The 18,161-nt window shown below is 35.7% G+C and overlaps 1 long non-coding RNA gene across 1 annotated transcript; it reads right to left on the bottom strand.

The window, feature by feature from the left end:
• Window positions 1-221: 221 nt before the first annotated feature.
• On the bottom strand, window positions 222-16,014 carry LOC123872694. Its single transcript, XR_006797515.1, has 4 exons — window positions 16,005-16,014; window positions 14,034-14,197; window positions 9,127-9,132; window positions 222-233 (listed from the first exon to the last, which is right to left on the bottom strand). It is a non-coding gene; the product is annotated as an uncharacterized LOC123872694 (long non-coding RNA).
• Between the last annotated feature and the right edge of the window lie 2,147 nt (window positions 16,015-18,161).

Here is an 18,161-nt window from a genome sequence, read left to right as displayed (position 1 = left end):
ACAAATAAACACACTTTCGTAAGCGCTTTTATAAGTTTAAATCGAAGAATAAATAAATACAATACAATACTTACGCATTTATAATATTAATAATAATTGCTAATTAGTTAGTTGGGTAGTTAGTTTTTAAAAATCTCGTGGGTAGGTACTTTTGAATTTTTCAGGGATAAAGAGTAGCATACATTTGTCGTTGTCACTCTACAAATCTGTACTCTAATATCTTCTAGTAAGTTCTGAGTACCACAGTCTGCTTGAAAAACTAACCAAACAAAAACAAATGCCTTGATCGCGCCACAAACTTGATAGGTATAATAAGTGTGTACCTATAGGTAGCCATCTCGTAAATATTAAGGGGGAACCCAGAACTCTAAACCCAGACCTTTCGCGGAGTTGCAGATGTTCAATAAAATATAATATTTTATCTGTGATGTATGAAAATGGTTTATTTCCAGGGAACCTTGTCAACGTCGCTCGGCGACGATTGATGTTTCCAGCTGACAGCAACGTTATGTAATATTTCGAGTCAAAATTACTGTAAGTGATAGGTATTGGGCTAGTTTAATTAAAGCCATGTCAAGCACACCCTGTGTCTATTAATTGTGATATAATATCAAAAGGATTAATACATAGACTATGGCAAGGTTCTTTTTTTTCTCGGGGATGTCAACTATCTCTATAAAGATTCTTTTACAATCTTGTCAGTTTTTGAAAAATTCGCGATAACTCTTTGATTTTCCAAGAAAAGTTGTAACCTAAGTCCGTTTCTGGAATAAAGCTAACTCAGCACCCAAAACAAAATCGGCTTAACATGAAAACGTAGCAGACAGACAGACACATTTTCGTATTTATAATATTAATAATAATAATTAACTAGCTCCAGTGCTACCGTCCAGTACTGTGCGTTAATAGATCAGTCAGTTAGTCATCTATTTGTTTTATATATAATATTATATAATATTTTATATAATATTTAGATAGCATAATAGATGGTGATAAATTAATTTTTTATTCAGCCCGGCAGCGTTATGCTGGTTTATGTAAAGCCTTTTGAAATATTAGAATTTAACCGTCGATGAAAGGAGAGTGAAGTGATTAGCGGTTTCTAATATTAAATATTATTTTCTCTAAAAATAAACATCAAAGACTTTTTAATATACAACGCATGTAAAATACATACATCTCTAAGTACATAGTATAAGAAGTCGGTTAAAACAAAGTCGCTTCCCGCCGTCTGTCCCAATGTACGCTTAGATCTTTTAAACTACGCAACCGATTTTAATGCGGTTTTTAGAAATAGATAGAATGATTCAATTGATAGAAAGGTTTTTACGTATAGGTATATACGCATAGTATATACGCATAGTTTATACGCATTTGTCTTGACGTTGACTTGAAATACGACGATATTTGTTCAAGAAGTCGGAAGAAATTAAGCAGACTGAGAGCTCTCATCGAAAATGTCTTATTCTTTTGAAATATAATAAATATCACACTGACAACACATTAGTATCGCCATTGCACCCGTGCGAAGCCGGGGCGGGCTGCCTAGTATATTATTAATATGATTTAATGAAAACTGCCACACCCTCACAGATTAGCCCGATTCCATTTTAGACTGCATCATCACTTACCACCAGATGAGGTTGCAGTCAATGGCTAGCTATTACCTGAATTAAAAAAATAATAGTAAACGTATGAAACGGCGACACGACTCAATTTCCGGTTTTAATGACACTCATGATGCAAAGCCGACTCAACTATTAAAAAAAAAAATTGCAGAGATTATTTATTATAAGTCAAATAAATAAAGTTTATCTTAGTTACTATCACGTAAATTCACGTACCTGCTTCACTTAGAAAACAAAGTTTAATTCGACGTCACTCGCATACGAAACGTGCATGATGTTACTAACAAGGAACAATGAGAGGGGTGGGTAAATACTTTAATAGTTTGAAATGACAAAACTTTACCTCCATCTTGTAAAATTCGCATAGAAACGTTGGTTCTCTAATAGTTACAAGAGAACGGAACTCGTTTCGGAAGGTTACACTTATGTTATTGTGACATAGTAAATGAATAGCGTAACTTTAACCCAAGTATACTAATATGAAATTGTGTCAATTCTGATGTCTTAGTAAATTTAGAATTTCTAATCGCAATAAAAATTATGAAAATTAGTGCTAGTTTACAAATGTAAGCACTGTGCTCAAGATTGGCACTTAAAGGCACGGATGTGACAGATTTAAATTAAGTTACATTTGGCTGTCCTTTTCTTAGTTCATTGGTTAGAAAAAGATGAAGTAACTCTAAAATATATTGTCATCAGAATCAGTACTATTGTGTTTTAAATTAATTATTGCCTGTAATGGTTTTTATTTCTTACTTGTGGCTAGTATCAAATATAGCTGAAAATCGGAACAGGGTTTTGTTCAAGTGGCCTGATTTTTCCATGTCCTATGGTTACTAAGCTTTTTTGTTTTTAGTTTGGATTTACTACCACGTAAAAAAATTTAAGGAAAGATTATATATTATTATATTACATTTATATTCAACGAGAAAAATATTGCAGGCAACTGCTACAATTGATACAAAAAAAAAAACTGGGAGGATCTGTAAAATGAATATGTGTAGCTACGCACAATATTGAGAGATTTACTGAGACACTGACAGACAGACATACGAGTGAACCTACAAAGGTTATATTTTTTTTTGGAATGCACATCATAACCCTTCTTATATTTTTCATAAGTGGGGTATCATATTATGAATGATTCTAAAACAGATTTTTATTTATTTTTATGCACAATAGTTTTTAATTTATCGTGCATAATGACGGAAAAAATACGTGAGTACGGAACTCTCGGTGCGCGAGACTGACTCGCACTTGGCCGGTTTTTAAATAAAGTAAAGTACCTCAAAGTTAGAGCATTTCCCAAGTCAGGAATAAGGTACAACGAATAATATGTTAAGTGAATTAAGTACTTAATTAGCGCGAGACCTTTGTCGGGTAATTTGTGTTGTTCGGTACTTTGCAGAGAGACGGTTTCAGGAAGTCACAGAGTTATATTGTTATTATTTACGTGACGGTTTTATATTGCAATGAAGTTAACTATTTTATTTAAGTATTTACTTAGAAAAGTTATGTTACATTCCATTTTTAGTTTCTTATTGGAGAAGACGAAATTGTAGTATGAAAGATTAAAGGTGCCCACGCACTCGAACTGAACTGCAGCGGAACCTTTGCGCCGGCGCTGCCGCGACGCGCAGTTCCGCTGCAGTTCAGTTTTTTAGTCTCTATTGGTAGTAACTCTACTACTTGTACCTATTTAACATTTTTTAACGAACTAGACTTGGAAAACGAATTCGTAAAGTAAAATCAAACGAAATAAGGTTTTGTATATTAATTATGTGTCGTACAAGAATATGAAGAAATCCTTTAGATAGATTGTTACCTTGCTATATCCTAAACACTTTTTCCATTATGCTTACTAATCACTTTTAAAACGAACATTTTGAAGTAGGTAAGTCTTTGTTAGGAATAGAACCCTTCGACAAATAGTCGTCTAGAATAAGATATCAGGGGTTGAAACTCTTACGCGTTGACCCCTTTTTAAAGGTTAATGCGTTGAGTCCCCTTCGTAGCACCTGAATACTAATATTATGTTTACGGCACCGGCGAAGTTTAATATTCTTCAAGCCACCAACTCCGCTTGTTAGCGACAGGTGTTGTCCGGAATAACTTTAGATAATAAGCACCGAAATATTACCGTTATATTCTGAGATTCAATTGTTTACTGGGTGAAATTATGAAATTTATCGCACATTGCAATGTTTAGTGGAAAATTTCGAATTTCAACGCGCAATTTCGGGCGCGATTATCCTCTTCGGCGTATCGTTTGCGCAGATAAGTACCTCCTTTAATGCCGCGTACAAACTAAACGTTACATGCAATGCCGTCTGCATTGCTGGAATATATCATGCAATTACAAGGTAACACACTTAGTAACAAATTCTAAAGAATACGTTGCGCGTCCGAACTATGCATTTCATGCACACGCTACGAGCATTATTATAAGTCAGGCGCAGAGCGATCCATGAATTTTATTATAGGTTTAATAGTATAGCTCGTCTTGGCGGAGGCACTGCCGTGCGCCCTGACATGCATTGAATTCTGTGTGTGGAATTCCATGCCTGATTTTCCGCTACATTTGTCCCTGGTCTTAACCAAACTCATTTTTTTGGAGTTCTGTACCAAAATAACAAGATAAAGTTAAAGAGAAAACCCCTATCGGTACTCCTAAAATACGAAACAGGTGGATTGGTGAAAAATGCCGATTGCTAGATGGTGATAGTAGTAGGTATTCATAAACCCCAAAAAAAAAATTGCAATCGATCTTAAACAAATTAAACGAAAAATGCGTTGTGGCACTTAGTTTCTTGCAAGTTCTTCCTATGCGATCAGCTTAACAGGGCTCTCTCCGTCACTCGTTTCATACAATCGTAGTTCCAATTTCATTTGAATATTAAGCAACCAAAGTCCATGAAATTTTGCAGACATATTCTAGAAACTAATACGACTGTATGAAACGAGTGACGGAGAGAGCCCTCTGACGCCTTAATGTGGAAACTACATAGATCCATTGTAATCCGTTGTAAAAGGGAATGACAACAAGTTTTGACCTAATTTTGGAAATATCCTTAAAACGGGTCATGTTTTTCTTTTTTAAAGGCTTTATTAAAACCATAAAATGCAAAAGACTCTTGGCGCCGGGAAAATTATTCTTTCTATTGGCCATTATTTTGCTTTCTTTTTGTAAAGATTTTGAGTCGTATTTTGTGTTTATTTTATGAAATTATTAAAAGCTAATAGAAAAACTAGTAAGCAATTAAATATTAACCTGCTCTACTAAGTAGGGCTTTAATATTATATTAACATCGCAAGGCATATTGTATGATGTAGGTAAATACGACAAAATTTCAATAAGTACAGGTGTTGAGTTATTGATGCATAGTCATGAATAAATTAAAACTAATTTTCATACGTTAACTCATTAACACAGCTTAGTATGTAATAACAATAATATTATTGTTCGGTTACAAATGAATCGAATGCATAAAGGCCAATTTACTATGCCTAACTTATAATTAAATTTTGTTTTAAAAAGATATTTATATTGTAAAAATTTCGAAAACACAGTGACATACCTACATTCGATTACATACTTTCGATTACAATTAACATTATTGCTATTTGTCACGGTAATGTGTGTAGTTTTTGAATTAGCAGTTACCCAAGTAGGATTTTTATAATTCATGTCTTTTACAACCCAAAATATCTCAAAATGAAGCAGAGATAAGGCATGTCATAAGACAAGGCGCCATGCGAGTGCATTCTGTAGACCCGGTGGTTTGCCAAGTGTGGGAGTACTTGTTATGAAATGTATAACACTAACTTTTGTAGGCACAAATATGATTAAGTTTTCGTACGAAATAATTCATTACCTATTCTTTCAGAAATAATAAAATATTATGACTGCGTTATCTATTTCTGCAGGTTTTTGTTTTTTATTCGCACCACTTCATGATGATCGCGATTTAGTCCACGTGGATATAGATTTTCACTAAACGTCGGAAATCTTAGATCTTCTGTGACAAAAATTAGCCTATGTCCTCGAGATGCAAGCTATTCTTGTACTAAGTTATATACGTTAATAGACGGGCTGTGAAAAGCCAGCAGATAGACAGATAGAGAGGCTTACTTTCCCATTTAGGTAAGTAGGCATAATATTAGATATGGATTTCTATTTATGCATTATAGTAGTGCTCAATCTTATTCATACTCCATACTAATATTATAAATGTGAAAGCGTGTCTGTCTGTCTGTCTGTATGCTACCTTTTCACGGCCCAAAAGTTTAACCGATTCTGACGAAATTTGGTACAACTTTAGCTTATATCCCGGGGATGGACATAGGCAAATCAAAGAGTTCCCACGGGATTCCTAAAACCCATCCGCTCAACCGATTTGTTTGAAATTTTGTACCAGGGTAGCGAAGTCCATGTTATTGACATAGACAACTTTTATCCCGGAAAACCAAACAGTTCCCACGGGATCTTCAAAAACCTACATCCACGCGGACGAAGTTGCGGGCATCCTCTAGTACTTAATATGTCTAAAGTTTATTAGCGCTTGTAATTAAGAGACCAGCTCTAGTAATATTCCGCATACTATAGCCAGAATGCTCTCAGACGCAAAACAATTTAAATTAGAACAAAGTTTGTAGTAAATTCTGTAAAACAAGCATTCCACTGTTGTTTGTATTGGTATTATGGGTGTAGTTTAGCGGCCGCCCATGTTCCTACGCTTGCAAACAGTTCGTTACACTTTACGTAATTGGTCTTTATTTAATCCTAAGTCTACTAGGGTTTATTAATATTTGTAGGTATAAGACCTGCAGGAATAGCAGCTAGAATTATTGTTTAATTTCAAAGTAATTCAAATAACAACAGCTTTTATACCTAACTATGTATATGTATAGATAACGTAGGTAAGGTACCTACAGAAAAGTACTTGAGAAATTGCAATGGAATTTTTAAAAAGCTAAGTCTACGCGTTATAATAATAATTATCTTAACGTGGCACATCATAGCGTCAGTTTCAAAGGAGGAATCCAGATTGCGTCCACACCACATGTTTATTAATATTTGTCACGCGCCATCATTTCTAATGTATAAAACACAAAAAATGTTTCTATTTTCTATCTATTTCCGTTATAGACTTAGAAACAATCCAAACGATGTGCCTTATGTGAAGATGGTTTTAGACCACTAAAACAGTGCATTAGGCACATTTTTTTAGCGTAGTACACAGTAAAGTACACGCTGGGTATTCGCTAGTTGTATGTAGTATGTGTAAATATTCTTTGAATAAAATCTAGAATTTTAAGAGATTTTGATAGCGGAAAATATAAAAAATTTCAAGATTTCTTCTTACTTCGGTCGTATTTCATAAAAGTAGAATGAAATCTAATCTAAGCTCCACACCGCAGGCGGCAGGTACCTACTGTTCTATTTTTTAGAAGGGGTGCCGCGCTCACACTCTCTGTTATTACATGATTTATTTTCAGAGAGCACTCAACGTACGCCTGCAAATTCAGATTTATTAATATTTTTATTGCGCATTTGCCTATTCTTTTAGAAATAATAATTTTGCACCTAGAAAATATCGAACACGTCGACTTATTTTAATAATAATTATGAAAAAGTACCGATAAAATAATCGGTCCAATAGAAATCGCTCAAATCAGTACACAAGATTTCATTTTTCTTCTGCGTCGTCCCACAAAAATCAGACAATACTTCACACTTTCGACTTCGTCGGATAAAAAACTTAGAAACGGCGGACTGTATTAGCTTGGATGCAGTTTTTATTAGGGTTCCGTACCCGAACGGTGCCAACGGGACCCTATTACGTACATCGTAAAACTGTGCTATTACTACAATTACTGTGCTATTACAGCTTCCGCTGTCCGTCCGTCCGTCCATCCTTCCATCCGTACATGCGTTAAAAATAAAATAGCTTTGTACAGGTTTTCATTACCTAAAACTAAATGCCGATTTTCATGTCTCTAACTTCAAAAACAGGACTTTCATATAAACATCCAACCCCCTTTCACGCCCTTAGGAGTGGATTTCCTTGAAACCTTTTCTTAACTAATTAGGCATTAGTTAAGAAAAGGTTGCCCTGTCAAAGCAAACTACTTTCCAAATAAGTTTGTAGGCTTTTTAGTTCCTGATATTTCGTGATTAGTCAGTAATTGAGTAGTATGTCCCTTTTATATTAGGAAATTCTAAGCATGACAACAATCTCACTTGATGTTAACTATGATGCAATAGGGAGTATAAGTAAAAATTAATTAAAACTTGAAGAGTTGTGACTGTTAGTACGAGTACATACCATGGTCCATGACCCTTACCGGTCTCAACGACGTTTTGCACTGAACCACTTAATCGCTTCTCTGCCAAAACAAAGTTATACAGATACCATCTATTGTTACGGGACTGATAAAACGCTTTACATAATGCATAAACATTATATTCATGCCCAAAATCTACCTGTCGACAGCTGCTGTATCAAACGAACAAAGTTTCTCGACAGCATATTCTGTTAAGAGGGCTCTCTCCGTCACTCGTTTCATACAATCGTAGTTCCAATTTCATTTGAATATTAAGCAACCAAAGTCCATGAAATTTTGCAGACATATTCTAGAAACTAATATCTATGTCTGTGGTTTTCCAGATTTCTGTTAAAATATTCGGTTTCAAAGATACGCGGTCTTAAAAATTTTCATACAAATCTTTGAGCCCCTGTAATTTTAAAACTACATATTTTTAGAAAAATCTAAAACACCACAGGCACAGATATTAGTTTCTAGAATATGTCTGCAAAATTTCATGGACTTTGGTTGCTTAATAAGCAAATGAAATTGGAACTACGATTGTATGAAACGAGTGACGGAGAGAGCTCTGTTAAAGTGTATTCATTAGGCTTAGTGTGACGTGTTTGCGCATCTTGACAGCTAGATTTCGAGTTTTGAAACGATAAAACTCCAGGGTAAAATTAACTAAAACCCCCTAGTTTGAAGGTCATGTTTGTTTATGCATTATATAGCAAGAGCTCAAGCGGAAGCAATGTAAGTCAAAAAATTGGGAGATAATACGTACTGAATAAGTAATTTGAATATTTAACTCTAACTTTCTTCTTCGATGTTTAAATTTTAATAACGTTATCGAGCCGTTTTAAGCCGTACCTACTAAGTAAAGATCTCCTAGGCAGCGTATTTGCAAAGTTTCATATAAACATCTTGGTGTAAAAGTAAACAAGCTTAGTTCAGTTTATTTTGACACTCCGAGAAGATATAGAAACAAACTTCTAGCGTTCGTCTAATTAAGGAATACATTCATTTTCATATAATTCTAATTACCGAAGTTTTGGTTCAAATTTCATTTTCAAGAATTTCATCTTAACTTTGATTCACTGTAGGTACTACAATAGAAACGTGTTAAAAATGCAAAACTGAAATGTATCCCAAAATGGCTTAAAATAATTACTGAAACTATTAAAACTTGTTTCTTTCACTATATCTGTTTTGGTGGATTGACCAAGCACAAAATTCAACTCACACGTCTTTCCTAGAAAACAACTGTTTACTTATATGTGGTCTACTAAAAATTAAAATGATAGCGTTTTTTTTTTTTGCTAGACAGATTTTGAAGCTTTTCAGCATGGTATCGTCAACTGCTACAACAACTAGAACTGATGTTTAACTTGACGGATAAGACTTGGCGCAAACGAGCCACTCACGAAAGCCCTACGTCGCGCTGATCCCAGCGAGTGGTGCTCTCACTCGCCCGTATTGGTGCTCCTGTTACAAACGCCGCCGTAGACCGTGCTTGGCGTGGACGCTGGCGTGTAATGCTTATTGTAGGAATGCACTAAAGTGATATTTCTCGCGTAATTTCTTTCGAAAGATCATTTTTGGGCACTTCCATAATAAGCATTTTTGGTCGTTCGCGTTCAGCGTCACGCCGGACAGGCCCTACAGCGTTTGTAATAAACCACGGTCTCAAGTGCCGTACGAGAGCAGTCTTTTTATATCTTTTATATCAGTAGGTCCTTGAAACTGTTTAATTTCCAACTTGTCGCTGGCCACGTGGTAGCGAGTTGCTCGTTTGTGCACACCCTAAGGGTAGGATGATCGATATTTGAGTGGAATTTACCATTCATCAACATTGACATTATCAGTCACTGTTATAATAGCATCCAGGTTTATTGTCGTGATACGACTGTATTGTGACAACGTTAATTACGGGCTCATACTATCCGGTTACATACTTCAAGTATTAGATAACGGGATTATTCGCAATAGCGGAAATTAATCAAGTTAATGGACACTTGCTGATTAAAAATTAACCGTAAAATTATATTAAACTAGCTGATGCCCACAACTTCGTTCGCGTGGATGTAGGTTTTTTAAATTCCCGTGGGAACTCTTTGATTTTCCGGGATAAAAAGTAGCCTATGTGCTAATCCAGGGTATATAATCTATCTCTATTCTAAATTTCAGCCCAATCCGTCCAGTAGTTTTTGCGTGAAGGAGTAACAAACATACACACACACACACACACACACACACACACACACACACATACAAACTTTCTCCTTTATAATATTAGTGTAATGTAATGTAAAGTGTGATGAGACCTGAGATAGGAAAAGTTTTACTAAAAACCACTTATGCGTCGTCGTTTTGAAAGTTGGTCCCGTCCAATGACACATTAGATATGAATATATGACGTACCTATATACTCGTAATTCGACATCGGTGATGAGTAAGACAGAATAAAAGAAACACATAGTGGAATTGTAGTGCTCTACAATTAATGTGAATCATGTGTCCTAGTTTTAAGTCTTCACATAATATGTATTTAACATACGTATTTACTTTTTTTACATATAAATTTTTATGGGTCCCGATAGAAAAGCAGAGCTCAGGTTTCTTAAAACCTGCATCAGGATATGCTGAGTCGAGGCTATTTTCTTTTGTTTCATGTGGATGCAGAACTTCCTTGCTTTACCGAAGGTATGTTGAAATACTTTATATCCCACTTAGCTGTAAGCCTACGATCACAGTTTTATTAGATCGTAAAACTGTGCTAAGATGCCTACCGCATGTTGCGGAACTATTTTTTTTTTTTTTTCATTTTTTCTAATTTCTTCTGCGCGGCAATCTACGTTGTGTGTCTACGAAGAAAAAATTAAGAAGATTCCACGAGGATTCCATGACCCGTAACCTGTGACCCGTGACCCGTAGCCAACTAACCTCCTCCTTATGGTATACCATGGATCATGGAAATATCTAACAAACAAGCATATCGGAATGCCGCATTGGTAATAATTTTCAAAATCCGTATTTTCATGTATTTTCGTTTCGGCTAAATGAAACTCTCGAGAAAACTTATAGATATAGATTTGTTCAAAGAGATAAAATCAAAGTATTTTCGCACACAATCCCGGAAATTTCCATATCTAAATGGAAAACCGACCCTGCACAATCAATTTATCCCCCCAATATCCTCGAGCGGTTTTATATCACCTGTACAGTAAATATTTATATTTCTTTTCTCTCGATTCGTATCCTTCACCATATTCTTGAATAGAATAAGAAAGCGGAAACAAAAATAATCAAGCCCTATGGTATAAGACACAACTCTACTGCATGAATTTTTACATTTGCGTGTTTGCGGGAAAATAAAGATGTGTGCATCCATCAGCTGTAGATAGGTACAGTATACTACAGGTACAGGTACTATTAGTCTGAAATTGACATGCGTGCACTTATGGAGATTTGGAGAGCGTGCCAACAAACACGGTCCTCCTCCTGAATTCTTTATTATCCTGCTAACCGCCACCCTAGCAAGGTGGTCAGGCCAGTAATAATTATCTATTATTATTAATGACTGAGTTTCAGTGTATACCTAGGTACTCATCGCGTCATTATTTCCTACAGTATTTTTTTTTAAATCACCCAGTTAACCAAATTACCAAGACGTACTTATGACGTTGAAGATAAAAAGAGCGAAAGTTATTTAAGTTAATTTAGATTATTAAGTAAAGTTAGTTAGTTACGCATTTTAGAGAACTTAAACTACAATCTACTTTAGCGTCTAAACTATCGTGAGTGATATCCATCAGGTATAGATAAAACTAACTAACAACTACTTATAGTCCGCGACAGGTTGAGATGACAATCGGGGTATGAGGGGGGGGGGGGGACGCCCCGTACACCCGCACGTCCCCCGCAGTCACCCACATCGGGTTAGCGATGTGCAAGGCGTTTCCTCCCCGGTTGAAATTTTAAACCAGTCGCGTACTATTATAGATTAGTCGAAGTAAAGTTTCTAACCCGTTCGAGATCCTTTCTCAAAGGATCTCTGATGCTCGCGAAGCGACAAGAATGAGGGTCAACGGTCGGTTGGATTTACTTCGACTAATCACGTGCGTCTAGCCTTTAATTACATGTATTTACATACAAAATCTACATATTCCAAGACTAAACGATAAACAATTCACTACTTTTATATTAATACTAGGGCCGATTCTGTTGTTCTCTAAACTAAATTTAGAGTATGTGCATCTTTTTCTATTTAATTATGCTAAATTATAAATTAAATTAAATTGAAATGATCTAAATTAAATTTAAAACTGTCAAACTGTGTCTTTTGAACCCCCGACCCAAAAAGAGGGGTGTTATAAGTTTGACGTGTGTATCTGTGTATCTGTCTGTGGCATCGTAGCTCCTAAACTAATTTTAATTTAGTTTGTTTTGTTAGAAAGGTGGCTTGATCGAGAGTGTTCTTAGCTATACCTAATCCAAGAAAATCGGTTCAGCCGTTTGAAAGTTATCAGCTCTTTTCTAGTTACTGTAGCCTTCACTTGTTGGGGGTATTAAATTTTTTTTAATTTACACTTGTAATATTGCTAAATTATAAATTAAAATAACAAACGAAGTACCACATAACCCATTACCAACTCTATTAATCCGACCTATATAACTTAATCGTAGATCGAAATCGCAGTAGCAAATGGGCCATAGCGCCCTCCATACACAGCTGTCCCAAATGTATGCACCCCTTTTTGGTCCGGCTTAAAAAAGAACTTGACTAATACTTTCCCGAAACCCCTGATTGTGTCACGTCTACAGGCATTAGATAGGCTTACGTGTAATGAAACCAGAAACTAAAGTAAAACTTTGGACTGTGATACTGATAAGAAAGGCTTACCTTCTTTAGCAGTGAAAAAGAAAGGGATTATAGTGAGGGAAGAAACGTAAATAACAAAGTAGATACGAGTATCTCTACTTGGTTGTCGGGAAACTTTTTATTAGACCACGGCTTTTCTGACGTTTTGTCCTTTGTCTTTTTCAAGATGGATTTATTTTTGTACGCCCATATAAAAAGTTTGTACCGCAAAACATTTTTGCACACACAAACTTACAAATAAAATTAAATATACGAAAAAAAAAACGGTCAAGTGCAAGTCGGACTCGCGCATCGAGAGTTCCTTACTTGCATATTTTTTTCGACATTTTGCACGATAAATCAAAAACTATTATGCATAAAAATAAATGAAAATCTCTTTTAGAATGTACATGTAAAGTTCTTTCATATGATACCTCACTTGGTATAGTTATCTTACTTTGAAAATTTAGACACATTTTAATTTTTTTTAATGATGTAACCACAAATTCACGGTTTTTGGATTTATACCTTTACTTGTGCTATAAGACCTACCTACCTGCCTTTCATATTTCTAGGTCAACGGGAAGTACCCCATAGGTTTTGACAGACACGACAGACGGACGGTTGAACGGACGGACAAACAGACAGACAGACAACAAAGTAATCCTATAAGGGTTCCGTTTTTCCTTTTGAGGTACGGAACCCTAAAAATCACATAGATATTACGACAATAATGATAAATGGACTACCAATAAAATTAAGTTCGTTATGTTTAATATTACCTAGGGTACTGAGTATAACTTTTGCATACCTTTACCTTTGCCTAATGCCTACCCTATCCTATTCTAACTTGGCTAGATTTAAATTTTCAATTGGTTATTCCGGTTATTGTTTAAATTTGTATTGCTTCCTGAATAATAATGCAAATTGTTTAGGGTCATATGTTTGTTCAGGATGATATTTTCCTAAGGACCCAAATTTAACCGACTTCATTAATAAAGGTGTGCATAATACACTAAGTTGATTTTGCATACTCATAGGTACCCGTGTAACGAACTTAGACTAAAAGGTCAACCTATAGCTTGGGATAAACATTATAATAACATGAGTTATGTGGATCTGGTGTGACCTATAATATAAGTAATAGACGTAAGAGTGGACAGCTAACACAACTCTCATAACAGGCCACCATTTTTTGGAGCACGCTCGAAAGTGCTAAAAGGCGCGTAAACAACAGAATCAGCGTCAATGGCACCGATTCTGTTGTTTTTCGCTAAGCTAAATTTAGAGTATCTGCATCCTTCTCCTTTTAATATTGCTAAAAAAGGACAGAACATGAATTTTACATTGAAAGACTCTTTTCAGTGCACGCTACCAATTTAAACTATAATAGGCTCTGTCACTACGCCTATTGTGTCATGCACATAAGCATACTAATTTGTCATCACATTTTAGAATCTAACTGTATGAGCTTTCATGCCTATCTGGAATTTTATTCTTTGTACTAACACTGCTTAACCACAAAGGATGAAACCAAAGCCACAAAACTTGGCAGCAAAATAATTTTGAAAAGAGATATTAGCGTCCATTTTTTATGTTTTGTAGGGAAATTGGTCGAGGTGAAATAGTCGATTTGCTTCCATGGCTTTAGTATTTAAATAAGGCACGTCTGGTTTGACAATCCTCTCGGGAAATCAATGATCCACATTCATTGCAATCTGCTGTCGCTGACCTACAGAGGACTTCTCTTGCTCGATAAAATTAATGAAGTAGACTTTGAACGAGAAATAAAATAGCTAGGCATATTGTGGAAAATACATTCTCCGGCTGAATCATCATCATCATCATCTTCTTATTCATCAGGTTATTTACAATTCTCTTCGTGCTACAGTTCTCTAAGTGCGGATTGGCAGAATTCATACACCTTTGAGAACATTTTGGAGAACTTTCAGGTATGCAGGCTTCCTCACGATGTTTTCCTTCACTGCTAAGAAAGTGATATTTAAATTCTTAAAACGCACATAACTCCGCAAATTCATCATCAGTTCTCCATTATGTTCTCGGCGGTTTGTCTGTCCGTACTTGGCGAGGGTGGTGGCATAAGCCCTTCTCATTTTAAGAGGAGATTCGTGTTTAATAGTGGGCCGGTGATGGGTTGAGGTGATGATGTGATGATGAAGAACGCTCTATGGTTTGTAGCCACTGCCCATAAAATACTTATAGTAATTTGGAAATAGCTAAAATGCATACCTTTTCTAAATTGTCAAGAGCAAAATACGAACCAATATTTCTTTTCCCGAAATTTCCTTCGCTACTCAGGTATTTCTCGTTAACAGTGTTGCTTGTCGTATTGGTCTCATGGCGGCAATTTGTTATAAAATGCCTGGGGCAACGTAAAACACACTAATCCTCACCTGCGCTCAGCCTAATAAATAAGGAGGCTTGACCCACTTCGGCTTATGAACGAACTAATGGCGTGGCTCCGGAGTAATCAGTACAGAATTTTATTTATTCCTTCATCTCAGCCGAAAGCAATCATCACCGAAAATAAAATATATAATTTGTATAACCTACCTAAATAGGTACGACGGTACGACGATAGGTTTCTTAGGACTTTAAGCTTTATTCTAATGGATCAAGGAAAGAAATAGCTTCAAACTAGCTTACTTTCTTGTTTGGAAATCCTAAATGACCTAAACGATATTTTAAAGATTAGTTTTAAAATTTAAAAGTTATTAATTCAAAAAAGAATAAAAGATCTTATCAAACAAGAGAACATGACCAATTACTTAAAATAATATACAAAAGGGACTAGATGCTTATAAAAGCATCTAGTCCCTTTTGTAAAAATATTTCTAATATAATCAAAATATTTTTTTAAAGTTCGTAGGCCTACCTTCCCACTAGATTAAGTACTATGTACCGCCTTACCAATTTGTCATCATCTTGGTTTCTATACTTTAATTTTTATTGTATAGCTTAACTCAGTGCCCAGTTAAACCAACTGTGGATTTTGTGGCGCTGAATGTAAGAAAAACCCTCTGTATATTTTTTTTTCAGTTAATAAATATACATACATACATACTTACACTTAAAAATTAAATAAATTGAAAAGAATAGGTACCCAATACCAACTACAGCGTTTTCCTACTATCTTGAATGCAGACACAAAATTGGAAACCGGAAAAAGAGGCCCTAAGGACCGCGACTGGGTCTTTATGCAAATTCGAACTGTACAAAAGGTGAAAGTGAGATTGGAATTTCCATACATTTTCACGTCTGGGTGCTGAATTGAACTGAAAAATTAAAATAATACATTAAATGAATTCGGACAAATCTTCGTAAAATAATGTGAAAGTGTGTCTGTCTGCTGTTACTTTTTCACGGCCCATCCAGTTAACTAATTTATTTTGACGTTTGATATACTAGAAGCTTGGATCCCTGAAGGATATAACCTAAGTATTTTCTATTCTATATATCCTATTCTGTAATATAAAAGCATACCCACAGGATTTGCAAAAACCTAAATCTAGGCGGACGATATCTACTCTCAGAAACACTGACAGGTACCTACATTTCAACGTACGTATATATACGTTGGTATAGATATTAGTTTCTAGAATATGTCTGGACTTTGGTTGCTTAATATTCAAATGAAATTGGAACTACGTTTATATGGAGCGAGTGACTGAGAGACCCCTCTTAAGATTTTGCCTATATGAATAAGCTTTCTCAGTAACGTTGATTCCAATTAATAAAGGCTTTTCAGATATTGCAATTGATCGAAGAGTTTGAAGAGAGGTGAGTTGACTAGTTAATTGGATGTAGTTATTAGATTCTTGGATTTCCAAAAATTATTAATTTTAATGATAACAATAACAAAGCAAAATTGTAACTGATAATGAATTTTTTTAATCTATTTTCTAAATTAAATTGTCAAACACAGTAAGAAATCTTTTGAACCAAAAGCTCTTGTGCTTGCTGCACTAGTTGCTAATTAAGAGCAAACAACGCCTCTAGCAACGTATCTCTGTACTCATTTAGAAGTCTTGTTTGTACACAAACTAGATTCTCCCGGAACCTAATTTGTCTTGAACCAAAACTGTTTGTTTACAATATCTATATCTCTAGCTCTTTGCGTCATCTTCTTCATCATGAGATAAGGGCCTACATTGACTCACCCCCGACCAGAGGCGTGCAAAGGATTTAGAGTCAGAGTAGGCATTCAATAGGCAGGAACTTACTGTGTGGCAAATCATATTGAAAATCAGCATTGAACCATTACAACTAGGGTAAGCAGTGCTGTTATGCCTTTATAAACTGCACGCCAGCAGAGGCATGCAAAGGATTTAGAGTCAGAGTAGGCATTCAATAGGCAGGAACCTACTGTGTGGCAAGTCATATTGAAAATCAGCATTGAACCATTACAACTAGGGTAAGCAGTGCTGTTACGCCTTTATGAACTGCACGCCACTGCCCCTGACTGCCCAACACTTTTCGCTATAGGCTGAAATAGTATTGTTGCAGCAAAAATTCACCCAATTACAACAATTATTAAGATAGTAAAAATGATTGATGCAGTTTTTCCGGAATCGACCAGCAAGTCATTCAGGAACTATCCAGTCACAAATTTATAAGTATAGACTATGTATTGAAACTCGGAAACGTACCTAAATAATATAATATCATGTTTCATTTTTCAAAGCGGGAAAGATGAACCCCCTGGGAAAAGAATCCAGCGAGGCGTTTAACGGATAATAATGCGGACGGAATAGGTGTTTCAGCTTTGGAGATTGCGATGTATCAACGAGAAATGGGTTTCGTAACGGATGGAAAATAATACAAAATATGAAAACAGTGCTGCGGAAATTGTAGGAAAATATCCGATTCCTTTTAATGAGTTACACTCGTTCATCGAAGTTAATTGATGTCCTTTCAGTCTTTTAATCGTTTGCATTTCAGGGGTGCGTTATCAATGCTACTCGCCGAAAATATACATACTATAGAGAAGGAGAGCCAGCGCATGCGAGGCCTTCGTTATTTTATAAAAGCTGAAAGTTTCTCTGCGTATTGTCCCCACCCCAGCATAGAGAGGAAGGATGTCAACTATGAACTTTGGATTTTGGTGGTAATGATGGCTTCTTAGACCGCCGAGAACGCAAACCGGCTTCCCACATAAAGACGATCATACCAATCAATCATCTTATTTGGTGAACAGTGGGAAACATGCTGAAGTCAGCGGCGGACTAGAATCATCGGAGACCCGAGGTGGCATGGCATGTCTGAATGAGACCCCTGATTTCTTTTATGGTCTTTCCGTATGTTTTTTTTTTGCGTAGTTCCAAAGAAAGTGAAAAGGA

Source organism: Maniola jurtina, chromosome 15 (assembly GCF_905333055.1).
Source record: "Maniola jurtina chromosome 15, ilManJurt1.1, whole genome shotgun sequence".
Classification (NCBI taxonomy): Eukaryota; Metazoa; Arthropoda; class Insecta; order Lepidoptera; family Nymphalidae; genus Maniola; species Maniola jurtina.
The sequence above is the reverse complement of the archived record's forward strand: the minus strand, read 5'-3'. Positions and strand labels throughout refer to the sequence as shown.